Here is a 13,208-nt window from a genome sequence, read left to right on the forward strand (position 1 = left end):
TGCTGATGATGACTACTTTTGAACCACTTGACCGGACGACGCGGGGTAAGAGCCACTTAAGGCTTTCGCCTCAAATGTACACTCTGGCTAATCTAGCGATATAATCTTCTTGGCAGTGATACATTTGTGGCGTAAGCTATTATTGGGGTTTAACGTTCTACAGCGCCACTGGAGTCGTCAAAGGTGCTGTAGTGGCCTATTATGAATTAGTATCGGGAACTTGAAGTTCTCCGAACTGACCACCGTAAGCACGGTACAGGAACACTTCTGTAAGCCAGGGCCATCATAATGAGTCCGGCGCGACTGGGATTTCTTCCAACGACCATCTGCTACCGTGGCAGTGCAGTCAGCCAGCTAGTGTGACAGATCGGCCGCGTATTGTCACAACAGTGGTAGATAAAATGGGTGTGCCGAATGTTCAAAAGGGCTTTTCCAATGTGACTAGTGATTGATTTTTGTGTGGCAAACTTGACACCGTACGGGGTGATCATTTTTAAGTTTACAGGAAGTTTTAAAAGTTGCAGATAACATATTTCTAGTCCCTGAATCAGAATGAGACTGGTTTATTCAGTTCAGAATGTTCTATTCAGTTTCAAAATGTGTTTCATAAATGAAGATATAGAAGGAGGTCCCGGAGCACGAAGCTGTAAGGGGACGTCCTGTTAGTTATTGCACAAAACAAAAAACAATATTGTTAGCAGGGTAATAAAAGTGACATACACAAAATATCAAAGCATAAAATATCAAAAAACAGAAAAATGCAATACAATTCCATACATTAAAATATATCAATGAGTTCTGCAATATTGCTCTAATATACAAAAGGATAATAGAGATTGTGCTGGTAGAAGAAGAACAATACAACAAAATACATTTATTATGGACTATGTACAAAGGATATTTAAACAAATAAAAAGGACATAAAGAATATCAGTAACGTCTAGTGTACTGTAGAAGCACCACTCAGAATTCAGTGTGTGTTTCTGTGAGAAAGGTTATAAGAAAGAAATCAACCATCTAATAAAAGAAAAAAAACGTCCTTTTTAAAACGAGATAACGAAGTGGTTTGTTTGATGTGAGTCGGGTGGCCGCTCTGAAATGGTATGCTAGAAAAGTAAGTTGTCTGTCGTAATTTGTTTGAATTATACATAAAATCAAATTATAATTGAAAGAGAATCTGGTTGTATTATTGTTAATAATATTGAATCCGCTTAATACGTTACATTGCATGTGGTTATTAAGAGATGGATACAAAATGATAACAAGATGAAATTTGTACAGTTGAGTAATTGTTAATAATCGGTTATTGCAAAGTAGTGGAGGTGCTCAGCAGGAAAATGGACTGAAGGTGAGCATCCTCACTGTTTGATTTTGTATGTGTTGTAATGGGGTTAAATGTGTATAGAAAATCCACAACCCCATGTCGCAAACGAGTAGGTAAAATGACTGAATAAAAGCGAAATAAGGTATTATAATTGTTGGGGTAGTAAAATAATGCCCAGTTCTTAGCAATATTTTTCAATAGCGAATCTGTTTAAGCCAGCCGTAATTTGTGGGGTGTTGCAAGAAACTACCAAGAAAGAAAATTAAATAAACTTTCTTGCCGGGGCGGGATTCAAACCCTTGCTCGAGTGCATGGGCCGGGTTACTAGCGGGTTCGAAGTGGAAGGGAAATTCGTTTCCTGATTTTGTTGGTGTACTTTATTGATGCTGTTTGTTGTGGCTGGTTTGTTTATGTTTTTGTGTTTGCTTTGAAGTGAAGCCACAATGTAAGGAGTAGCGAAAGGGAAACGGGAGATAGCGAAAGGAACCAATAGGAGTGACCGAAAGAAATTTGTTGGGTTGATTTAAGCTGACCATTGGTTCGTGGACAGTTGTGGGCTTGTAAAACCGCTTGTGATTATTAGAGTTCTCCGGCCCTATGCTGACGAGGGGCGGAGGAGTGGAATTCTTGTGTGAGCCGAATATCTGAAAACGGGGAATTCGGCCCTTTTTTTTGGGGGGGGGGAGAGTGATGAGAGAGCTAGAGTCGATGACTCCGCGAGCTGTTGGGGAAATGTAAATATGTAAACAAACCTGTACATACGCAGGAGTTGTTGCGAGCCTTGTATGCACCGTGTAGCCTGACAACGAACGGAAGATTGAGAGCTAGGAGCCCGTTCAACAAGGGTGCCATGAGGAGCAACGGAGCAGCAACGGCCTGAACTCGAACAGCGGCACCCCACGGAGAAACTTAACTGTCGCAGTCGAGCAGGATCGTCAAGGCAACTTTCTGCTACTCGGTGAGCGATGCTCCTCCTATGTATTCTCTGGAGTCAGCAGAACGTTATCTAAGTGAGAAGTTCCGATAGCTGCGGCTACAATTGAGCGGAACGACATCCAAGTGAGAGGTTTCGAGAGCTGCGGCTCGACGAATGAGCGGGGCTTTAACTAAGCGAGAGTTTCCGAGAGCTACGGTTCGACAGGCATTCAAACCTTCCCTTTACAGCCAAGAGCGAAGTTCTGTGAGTTAGAGCTGGTAAAGACGAACCAAAGGAGAGAAACCACAGGGACGAGGCGACATCCAAGAGAGAGGCCCCCGGAGCAAGCCTCAACGCCGGCGTCGAGTGAACGTACGAGACATTCGATGCGAGCTACTCAGCGACCCGGCGAGTGGTGCCAATTGACGGTTGCATCAACTTTTCCTGGGTCAGCGCCTGACCAGTGACCGATCGACGGGGTCGAGAACGACGGATGAACTGAAGGACCGCGGAACGTTCGTGGCAGAGCATATTGAAGTGAGCCTCTTGTTGCGTCTCGGGGGCCATCATGTCTCTCATTACACGGCCCCAGGCTTTGCGGGCAGGTGGGGTATCTGTCACCGAGGGAAATTCAGAAATTCGAGTAGATGTTGTTTCAGGGGTAAACTCAGAATTTGGGAATCAGGGAGGCGTACCAACCTAGGACGACCACCGCACTCCGCGAACCAGTGGAACCCATGAAGCTAACATCAGAATAAGAGGAAAAGAGCTGGAGGTTGAAGCTTTTAACTTACAAGTCGAATTAGAAAAGCTGAAATTGCACAACCAAGGCACAGAGGGGAGGGAGCCTGGTGATCGTACAAAATTGGGCCGTTATGAGGAAGAGCTCAGGGTGGTTCTGTCCCCAATGCCAGAGTCGGATGAACTGGTGCCTGCGTGGTTCCGAAGCGCGGAAGCTATGCTACGTGGCTGCGAAATTTCGCCTGACATTGCAGGCGCGATCATAATGACTTTCCTCAATATTAAGTGTCGCGCGTTGGTAGCAAATAGGGCAGACGATACGGTCCTCGCTTTCAAGAAAAACAGGGAGTTGATACTAAGAGAAATTAAGCTTACCCAGGAGGAATATAAGCGGCAGTTTCACATGTACCAAAAATCTGGTGAGAGTTCGGGCCAACGTATCACGAAATTGGATGTACTCCTAGAGTATTACCTGCAGAGCCGGCAAATAACAAAGCTAGAAATTCTCCGCTCTTTGCTAATAACTTACCGAGCGAAGCAGTTGATGACAGACGAACTACGCGCATACATCTTTCAGCATGAGACAGGTGATTGGTTTCGTCCGGGGATATTGCCCATCTTGCCGAGAAATTCGAAGATAGCAGAAGTACGCGAACTCACCGTCAAACTGACATACAAAAGAAAAGCGACGCCTTTGGGAGGCCAGACCAAAGACATCCGCCAAAATGTTTCACGTGCGGAGAACTTGGCCATGTGGAATAGAACTGCCCATCAAATAAACCGAAGGAGTTGGTCAGTAGCGAACTATACAAGGTGCTGACGGCTAGGACTGTGTGCGAGCAGACGCCAAGAGATGAGCAGAGAGATAGCCACGCTGGGAAGGCGTTGAACCTGTTGGGGATAGACCTTGTGTGCGGTAGCCGGCATTTTAGAGCTTGTCTGGATTCTAGGGCCGCCATAGTTGTCCTTCGGAAGAGCTTTGTCGCAAAAGCAGTAGGTATGGAAACTAGTGGAACGGTTCACCTGCAAGGGGCATTCAGGCACTTAGTCTCAGCAGAGATGGGGTATGTACCGTTGGCGTTAGCTGCAGACGATGTAGGCTCTAACCCGTGCTTTTCCGTACTATGTGCTGACTGACGAGTTGGATGAAGACGTGGATGCCTTGCTAACGCCAGACGCGTACGATGCCTTAAAGGAGGCAAGAAAGCATGCAGTCGATATTGCGGTAAGAATAGTACAGGCGGAGGCCGAAATGACACGGCATCATTTTGAGGGAAATACTGCGCTTGCAGTGGAATTGGAAGAAAATCGAAATGGCGAGGAGATGGCTGTGTGCGTGGAGCCAGCGACTGCTGCCGATTATAATTTTGCAGAAGAGCAAAGGAGTGATGGGTCGCTGGCACAAGCGTCGGAGCATGCACGGCCCATCACGCACTCGCCAGATCCGAGACAAATAAGCACAATAGCGCAGCTAAATCTCCAAGGACACAGAAAGTCTTACGAAGCGGGCTTGTGATCTTCGGCTACTATCGCGAGTACATACCGTCTTACTCCAAATTGGTGTGTCCGTTAAACTACCTCACGAACAAAGTGCCTTACTTTATACTGTAGAATCAGGACGCGGAATGGGCGTTTGGCGCAGTAAAGAAAGCCTTAAGCAAGTTACCTGAGTTGGCTGTTCCAGACATGGGCAGGTGAGTATCTACCGACTATCGAGTCTCAGAGGGAGAGAGGGACTGAGAGAGAGAGACGGAGACGTGCCTCAAACAGTGTAGCTTGGCCTTGTAAAAGTATCAGTTGGAATTCTCTCCATTAAAGGGACGCTAAACAAATGTGCGGATGCATGCTCTGTCGAGGTTGGATCGCCGTAGGCAGTCCACGGCATCATAGCCGAGTGTCGGTTGTGTACATTCTCAACTTCAAGTATGCCGAGAGACGAATGAAACGACCGCATTGATGAGCTTATTACGCAATGGGATATGTGTCAGTGACGACATGGTGGGCCACTGGACGGGCGAGATGGACCCCAGGCTGAGTGCATGTCGTGTACGAGCATGTATTCATGCTCAACTGTTCCTGTGAATTGTTTTTCCCGCGTATGTGTGTGTAACGCTTTTTTAATACTCCGGCAAGGAGTTGTTTTTTTGCTCCACCTTACCTGTTGGTTTCAGATACTGAGACAAAACTGCAGTTTGTCTTTGTGATGTCTTGACAGTATTGATGTCTGGACAGTCTGCATGATTGCGGATTACCTGTGCGGTCGCTGAACATTCTGTGTCAATGCCGTGTGTACATCAGGGGTCCCTACAGCATTCTAGGTGGGGAGGTGTTAAGCTCAACGAGCTTTACTTGGATCTTTTAATTGTGAGCATGTAAGCGGGCCTAGGAGGACCTTACAGAAACGTTGCTATATGTGTGTAGGCCCGGGGACTGCGCGCGCTACCGGCTAGCAAGATAGGCCGTTTGAGGGGGTGGCGGGGGCCGCTGAGCCGGTGGTCGTTGACCACACGTGCAGGATGTTCCAAACCGTCAAACGCGGCAAACGGGTGCCGACAAACGCTTCAGTTGCCGATCGTCACTGTTGTCCCCCCGCCCCACGGTATCGGTGGAGCTGGACAAAGGATAAAAAGGCACCTGCCGGCAGCGCTCTTTGTGAGGCTAATGGGCAGATGGGAGTTGCGTTGCTCACTGCAGGCTTTGTTCGTTACATAGAGTAGGCCGCCGCCTGCGTTCAAGCTCTTACACGGCGAATTTTCCAGTGTGCAGCTTGCTCGAGTGAACGGGCCGGGCAACTAGCGGATTCGAAATGGAAGGAAAATTCGTTTCATGCTTTTGTTTGTATTTTATTGTTGCTGTTTGTTGTTGCTGGTTTGTGTATATTTTTGTGTTTGCTTTCAAATGAAGCCACAATGTAAGGAGTGGCCAGAGGGAAAAGGGAAAGAGCGAAAGGAATCAATAGGAGTAACCGAAAGAAAATTGTTGGGTTGATTTAAGCTAACCATTCGTTCGTGACAGTTGTGGGCTTATAAAACCGCTTGTGATTTAATAGTTCTCCAGCCCTAGGCTTCCGAGGGGCGGATGAATGGAATTCATGTGTGAGCCGAATTGCTGAAAACGGGGAATTCGGCCCTTTTTCGGGGGAGAGCGATGAGAAAGCTGGAGTCGATGACTCCGCAAGCTGTTGGCGAAATGTACATATGTAAACAAACCTGTACATACGCAGGAGTTGTTGCGGGCCTTGTATGCAACGTGTACCCTGACAACGAACGGAATATTGAGAGCTATAGGAGCCCGATCAACAACGGTGCCATCAGGAGCGACGAAGCAGGAACGGCCTGAACACGAACAGCGGCACCCCACAGAGAAACTTTGCCATGATCTTTTTACAATTACATTTCACACACTTTACTGCGACTGTTTTAAGGCCTCTTTTAAGATATCTAACTCTCGTAATTAATCGCTACATTTCTAACTAATTAACAGTAGCCTGGTGCTCTTTGGCTATACTTGGCCCTTTCGCCACACAACACCGAATGTCACCATCATCACCACTAGAGAACAACTCTCAGAGCAGGACAAACCAAACACGTTGAACCTCCGGTAGCGGCAAAGCAAAAACGGGAAATATCGCTTTGATGTGCCATTGCGAAGATCTCGTGTGGCTCTTATTCCTGAGAATAACAGTGAAATCACAGGGTCTCTTATGTTATCCCTAAGACGACTCCAACGCGAGAGGCCAAGTAACCACGCATTGAAGACAGACACATGGCATACTTTGTACCCCGTTGTATGGCGCGAATGTCAGGATAAGACTTTCGTTGTCAGCGTTTGGATTCTGCTTTCTGCTCCCTACTAACGCTTTGTTCGCGCCATATGGCGCGCCGAGCTCTTTTCCTTGCTCCTCGAGCTTACTCCGGCCTTGCATACTTCTTAGGTCGAGCAGAGGTCCCACAGGGTTCGGGCGTAGCGTCAGACATGGTGTGATACTCTGTAGAAGGCCGCGTTGCACGCTGCTTATAAGAAGCAATGACGATGGTGGCCCGCTCACCATCCCAATTGTTGCGTGAGCGTTTGCATATAGGTAAGAGATGGTATCAGGTTGGTGTAGTAAGTTACTATACCAACCTGTCATCGTGCACGATTTCGCGTCGACGACATGGTTATCCCTCAAGGACGTTGAAGGTCGACGGAACGATGAGACATATAAGGCTTTCGCCGTGATAAAATATGGCGTTCAACATGTACTGCGGAACGTTCAAATGGTCTTCTAAGATGCGGACACTAAGCGGAGAAATACATGCATCCATTCGGGGAGAAGAGGCAGAAATTACATGGTATGCTTAGAAATTTTTGAGAATGAGAAGGCGAAAGTCTAGTTGGACCTTCTGTTGAACTTTCTGCTGTTGAACTTTAAGATGAACGCTCAGCTGATCTGCTGTTGAACTTTCTGATTAACGCACTGCTGATCTCGGTCTTTCCTGCCTGCGACTAGAGCCTGGTGCGTCGTCACACATAGCGATGTGGAATGAAGCTCTGAGCCCACGCGGCGACGTATTCAAGGCGGGCGAGTGCGCCGCGAGCGTGCTGCCGCCGTTTCCAGAACGTTATACGGGCGCCGACGCTGAACCAGCGCCACTGTTGCCCTTTCCCTCAACGGACTCCGGCGCCGCTGCTTTCATTTTCCTCCTCTCGCCTACTGCGCTCCATTGCCTTTTCTCAGAAGCCCCCTCCGGCGCTCATGTTTCTATTTTCCGCTGCGCTCCATTTTTCTGTACCTCATAACGCCATCTTGAAACATAAAGATCTATGTTTTTTGCCTTAAAAAAATGCTTCGAATAAACATGAAGCTATGAACAGCGAGCTGAGTGAAGTTATTGAGGCCTTTTTTAAAGTGCAGTAATCCTACTGGGCAGCCACACTGATTTTTTTTTTCGGCAGGAGTGGATGTCTCACCCATAAATACATTCCAACCGCAGTCATAGAGTGCAAATGACACGTGCTTTTGTACAATACTCGTATAAAGCAGCTATCTAACAGAAAAGTGTTAATACGCCTACATAGTTATCGAAACAAGTCACCCCCTCTCAAATATTAGAAATAAAATCAAGATTACCTCCCGGAGCTTTACGTGCCAGAATCATGATCTGGTGACGAGCCACGCAATGGTGCAATAATTTGACCACCTGGGGTTCTGTATCATACATCTGTTGCACTGTACACGAGAAACACATGAAGCAAAAATTTATACCAGCCACGTCACCATCTATGTTGACAAGCAATGTAAAGAAATTCTGGCGCACCTCACTTTCGCTTTCCAACGAATTCATCGCTTTTAAGCACTGAGCGGGTCTGAAAGACTTATCGCCTGTAACAGTTTTTTGATGAATTAGATCACCGCCTCAGTCTCCATCTGAAATTCATGTCATGAGCTCATTACTAATCTAACTGCACTGATCACTAGCATCAAGTTCAATATTGAGTGTCTAACACATGTATTATACAATAATTTTGATCACATATATCGAAGGATGGAAGCAATGTTTGAAAACTGACTGCTACTCGCCGCGGTAGCTCGGTGTTTGTGTTGTGCCACTGCGCTCGAGGCCGGGGGTTCAATCCCGGCCACGGCGGATGAATTTGGATTGGGGGTGACATGGTCACATGCAGGCTCGCCTACTTGTATTTAGGTGCAAGTTAAAGAAGCCCAGTTGTTCGAAAATAATGCGGAGGCCCCTACTACGGCGTGCCTAGTAATCAGATCGTTGTTTTCGCGCGTAGAAATGCAAAATTTATTTGATCAAGCTTACTGCTAATATTTTCACCATCATAATAACGAGATGTTTCGTAAACCTTTTGCATATCTTGCGCAATATCAGTAATTTTTATGAAAAGATGTGCATTTTTTGGTGCCATTTATATTGTGTTGCGTCACAATGCTCTATTTCACAAAGCATCAGCAGGTACTCTATCATTAGTAACTTGTATGTGTAGTCTAACATTTTGTTTTACACCAACAATCTTTTTTTTCTGTAAACCACTCACATCGGTAATGCCGAAACACCCTCAACGCAAACAAAGGATACATAAATAAATGAGCCACGTAAGGCTCGCGTTTCTGTGCAGCTCTATGAAGTGTCAAAAAGCCGATAGTCCGTGGCTTGATTCATACAGGACTCATTCATTTGTGGTACGCCAGTTGATCCGGCCATTTTTCTTTGATGGATACACCTGCGACCAAGTATACGCGCCATTTCGAAATAGAAGCATCACGAGGACGCCATCGCAGGCCACAAAACATATGCCAATTGGGTCTACATTTAGCAGCTGCGTCGCATACATGCACAGGCGCAGTTCACAGGAAACACAAAAGCTTCAGTGCAGACTGTGTAGTAACTAACGGTCGAGATATCGTGACACTTGCACCAGAAGGACACTGGAGACGCTCTGCACGGAGACAACGTCCACTAGCTTTGAAGGGTTCGGGTATGTATAGTCCACTATGGTTTGGCCACCTAGACAGTTTTAGTGTGTCGTTGAACGCACTTGTCTGTATCCGCAGTTCGTTTCTTCCCCGGATTTGGTGTGTTGCACCACTACGGACCCAAACGGCCCCGGGGGTCAGACCCTCCCATGCATCTCAATGCGAGGCTCAGTCATGTCGGAGGGGGGGGGGGGGGGGGAGAGTGTACTAGCGGTAAAGCCACTGCCGAGTGTTCGGGCCTTTAAGCCTCTCGGTGGAGGGAACGCACATTTTTGAACTTCGGTTCACGTAGACGGCAACCCCGTTGGCACGGGCTATTGACAGCCGCCTTTTCCTGTCCATCTGTTCTCTTCACTATTTAATTTTAGTATCTTCTTTCGTATACCTGCCCTCTCTTCCTCTCGGTCTCCGATTTCCAGGTGGCTAAGGTTGACTTCGTGTAGGACAAGCGACCTGGTTTAGAACTTCAGTTGCAAAAACATGGACAGGAACACTGCTAAAAGGAGGACATAGAACACCAAAAAATCAAACAAGTTCCGGGACAATGCACGAAGCACCAAAATACGTAGATTTTTCATTGCTATCAGAATGGATATTATGGTCTGGCCACCAAAACACATGCTGGTCTGTTATCTACAATGGAAATAAACTGAGAACATCCAAAGCGGCAGATCACCCAACCTGTGTCTCTTCTACTTTAAGATATTCTTAATGATGGCTGGAGAACAAGAGCTACAATTTGGTAGAAATTCCTGATATCAATGATTCTCGAAGTCACGTAAGTGTGTCTGCACATGTCAAACACATGTGATACTCGGACTGAAACAGCTAAGAAGTTTGGAAATGATCGAAACACATGCTGCTTTTGTTTCTCGCATTGGCTCAGAGAAATCAACAATCCGGACTTGACAGCAAGCCCAATTTTTACCGACTGAATCACTACATATTCCGACATAGTTTAATTTCGTACAGCCAACAGTACACAGAACATAAATAACACACAGTACTGCTTGCCAAAACGCAATAGATGGATGGATTTATGTTAAGCCTGTGACGTTTCGTAAGTGAAACTATGGAAACTATGTGGCAGAGATAACGATAACTTTGATTTTAAGAGCTGTTGCGAATGCGAACGCATACGCATGATAAACCACTATTACACGCACAAGATGATACCTGACGCGCATGATGCAAACGTACCTGCCCAGTTCTTTCAATTTAGAAATCATTGCAGTAGCGGCGTGTGCCGCAGATGAATGAAGATAGGCGCATTCCTGCATAACGCATAACCCCTTTATTGTAACACACACACCTAATACACAGAGGACGACACTGGCGCCACTTTCACCGGTGGCCACTTTCCACCGGCTAACAAATGTTAAACGTTATCGCTCGGCGCAGGACGCGCCTGCATTGGAAGCTTCTCGAACGTTATCGATGCTTCTATTCTTCGTCTGTGGTCACCGACGCTCATGTAATCTGACTTTATGAGCGACGCGAACTGTCTACAACTTTCTGGAAGACACGCGGGCACCAGGGGTTAATCTGTAACCTTGGATGACTCACGTATAAAATCCGACGCGTTTCGCCGCTGATCAGATTTCGACGATAGCCGACTCTGTTCGCCGCTATCGTTGTGCCATAGAGAAAGAAATTCAACAAGACGGGACACTCAGCAAAAACTGGAAACAGGAAACACGTCACCATACGCCACGCTATAGATAGTGTCCATGTGACGTCACGCAGCCATATCTCACCACGCTGGTACCCAAAGATGGCGACTACGATGACGTCAGTGGAACGTATTATCACGCGCAAACTGTTTTGCTTTTTCACGGCGATTGTTTTTCACCGGTTTATCATCGTTATCGGTCTGACGTTCGACTAAAGACGCGATTTTTGTTGCTGTTTCACCGGTTTATCATCGTTATCGGTCTGACGTTCGACGCAAGACGCGCTTTTTGTTGCTGTTTCACCGGTTTATCATTGTTATCGCTCTGAAGTTCGACGCAAGACGCGCTTTTGTTGCTGTCATGCTGTCGTGTTCATTGCTAACGCCCCTTCTCGACCTGCTGGTACCCAAAGATGGCGTCCGCGATGACGTCCGTGCAACCTATGTATAGTATTGATACCGAACGTTAGCTGCCGCGAGCATGGAAAAAAATGAACCTGAAATTATGTTAACAGATATTAAGTTATTTTTTTAATTCTTTGCCACGAAAACTAAAACGTTTTGCGTATAAATGAACATAAACTTTGCGACTTATTTTTCTTGCCTTACCTAGCGACAGGTCAATGACGCGCCAGATGCATGCGTCATCCGCCAGACACTCCTCAGAGGCGAGCGAGGGCGGCTGCGCGCGCGTTTGAGCGCTCGCCCGCGGTGACCCGTCTGTCTCTTTTTTTTAAATGTCTGGTTTATTGGGCTCTCGGCGTATTCTTGCGTTCCTTCTGCACTGGGACAAGACACCACTGCACTATTGGACTACGTACGGCAAGGTGAGAAATTTTGTGTCATAGTCTACGACGCATTTAGGCTTACGCCACGGGACCGAGACTTAAGACACAGTTAGCGAAAAACATCTCGGCCGTCCTGGTGCAGATAATTGGAGTTAATGAATCGTGCTGGGACATGCTTCCGACGCTTCCTAGGGGATTATTGTAAATTCTTTTGGTTCTGTTGAGGCACACTGGCCGCGCAGCGCGCTGTGACGCAGTTAGCGATAAGCAGCTCGGCTGCATGTGGTAACAAAGTTAGTTTGGCGTGCAATGAATCTTAGAGGGACAAGTTTGCGGCGTTTTTTCTGGCGCTTAAGCAACATATACCTTCTTTCGGTACTCACGCCTGTCGAATACGCGGTGGGCGATTGTCAAGAGTGATAACATGGGTGTGTGTTGCTGGCGCCAGCAGAACGCGCGAAAGATAACGCCAAGGAACATATCAGAAACTTGTAATTCGAAAATTCCGTCTTCTAAAGGACTGAAAACAGGCTTTGCACCCACGCATTTGTCTTGAGTGCGAGAGGGGATTGTGCGAACGTCTAGCATGGTCCGGCTGGGAGCCTCTGTGGCGTCCGTCTCTGTGTATGTGGCGTACCGTCGCGTCGCCCGAGGCCAAGGTTTGGAAACGCGAAGTCGCCCGTGTATTAGTGCTGATAAAGTGCAGGAAAGAATGCCCGAAAATGGGGGAATGCTCGGAAATCAGATGTTTTTATATTGTATACGGTATAGTTTGGGGATGAGTCGGGTATTTTCTATGCCATGTATGTAAAAGCTAATTGCTTTTCTTTTAAATGCCGCCCATTCACCCCTTTCGCAAGTTTCGCCTGTATATGCAGTATTCCTATATATAAGTACCAAACGACACATGCTTGTAACATGCTGTTACATGCTTGTAACTGTAACATGCTTGTACTTCTTTGCAGCTGATGCCGTCCGGTGGAGCTTCATACGATAACTACTGCTTACCTGGGGTCACAACGTTGGATGAACGCACAAAAAGCGCGGAACGAGCTTTCATATAGAGCAAAATAAATATTTCCTCATTTCACAAGGAATCTTGTGTCTACTTTGTGAAATTGCACGTGACACAGATTAGATGGGACTTTGCAATATCGCTCGCAATCATTTTTAGCAAATAACCCGATTCCGCACGAAGACCGTGCGCGGTCGGGCAAAGAAAAAAAAAGAACACGCTGCCAGCGTACTAGCTAGCGTTCAAAATTGGCGCGCCCAAAATTGGCGCG

The 13,208-nt window shown here is 46.7% G+C and overlaps 1 protein-coding gene across 1 annotated transcript in view; it reads left to right on the plus strand.

Moving 5' to 3' along the window:
* Positions 1–9,373: 9,373 nt before the first annotated feature.
* LOC119463845 (uncharacterized) overlaps positions 9,374–13,208 on the plus strand; it is a 66,842-nt gene continuing 63,007 nt past the window's right edge. The window contains exon 1 of the mRNA XM_049655906.1: positions 9,374–9,464. The gene's annotated coding sequence lies outside the window, so the exon portion shown is untranslated. The remainder of the gene's footprint in view (positions 9,465–13,208) is intronic.

The sequence above is a fragment of the Dermacentor silvarum genome, chromosome 9 (assembly GCF_013339745.2).
Source record: "Dermacentor silvarum isolate Dsil-2018 chromosome 9, BIME_Dsil_1.4, whole genome shotgun sequence".
Taxonomy (NCBI): Eukaryota; Metazoa; Arthropoda; class Arachnida; order Ixodida; family Ixodidae; genus Dermacentor; species Dermacentor silvarum.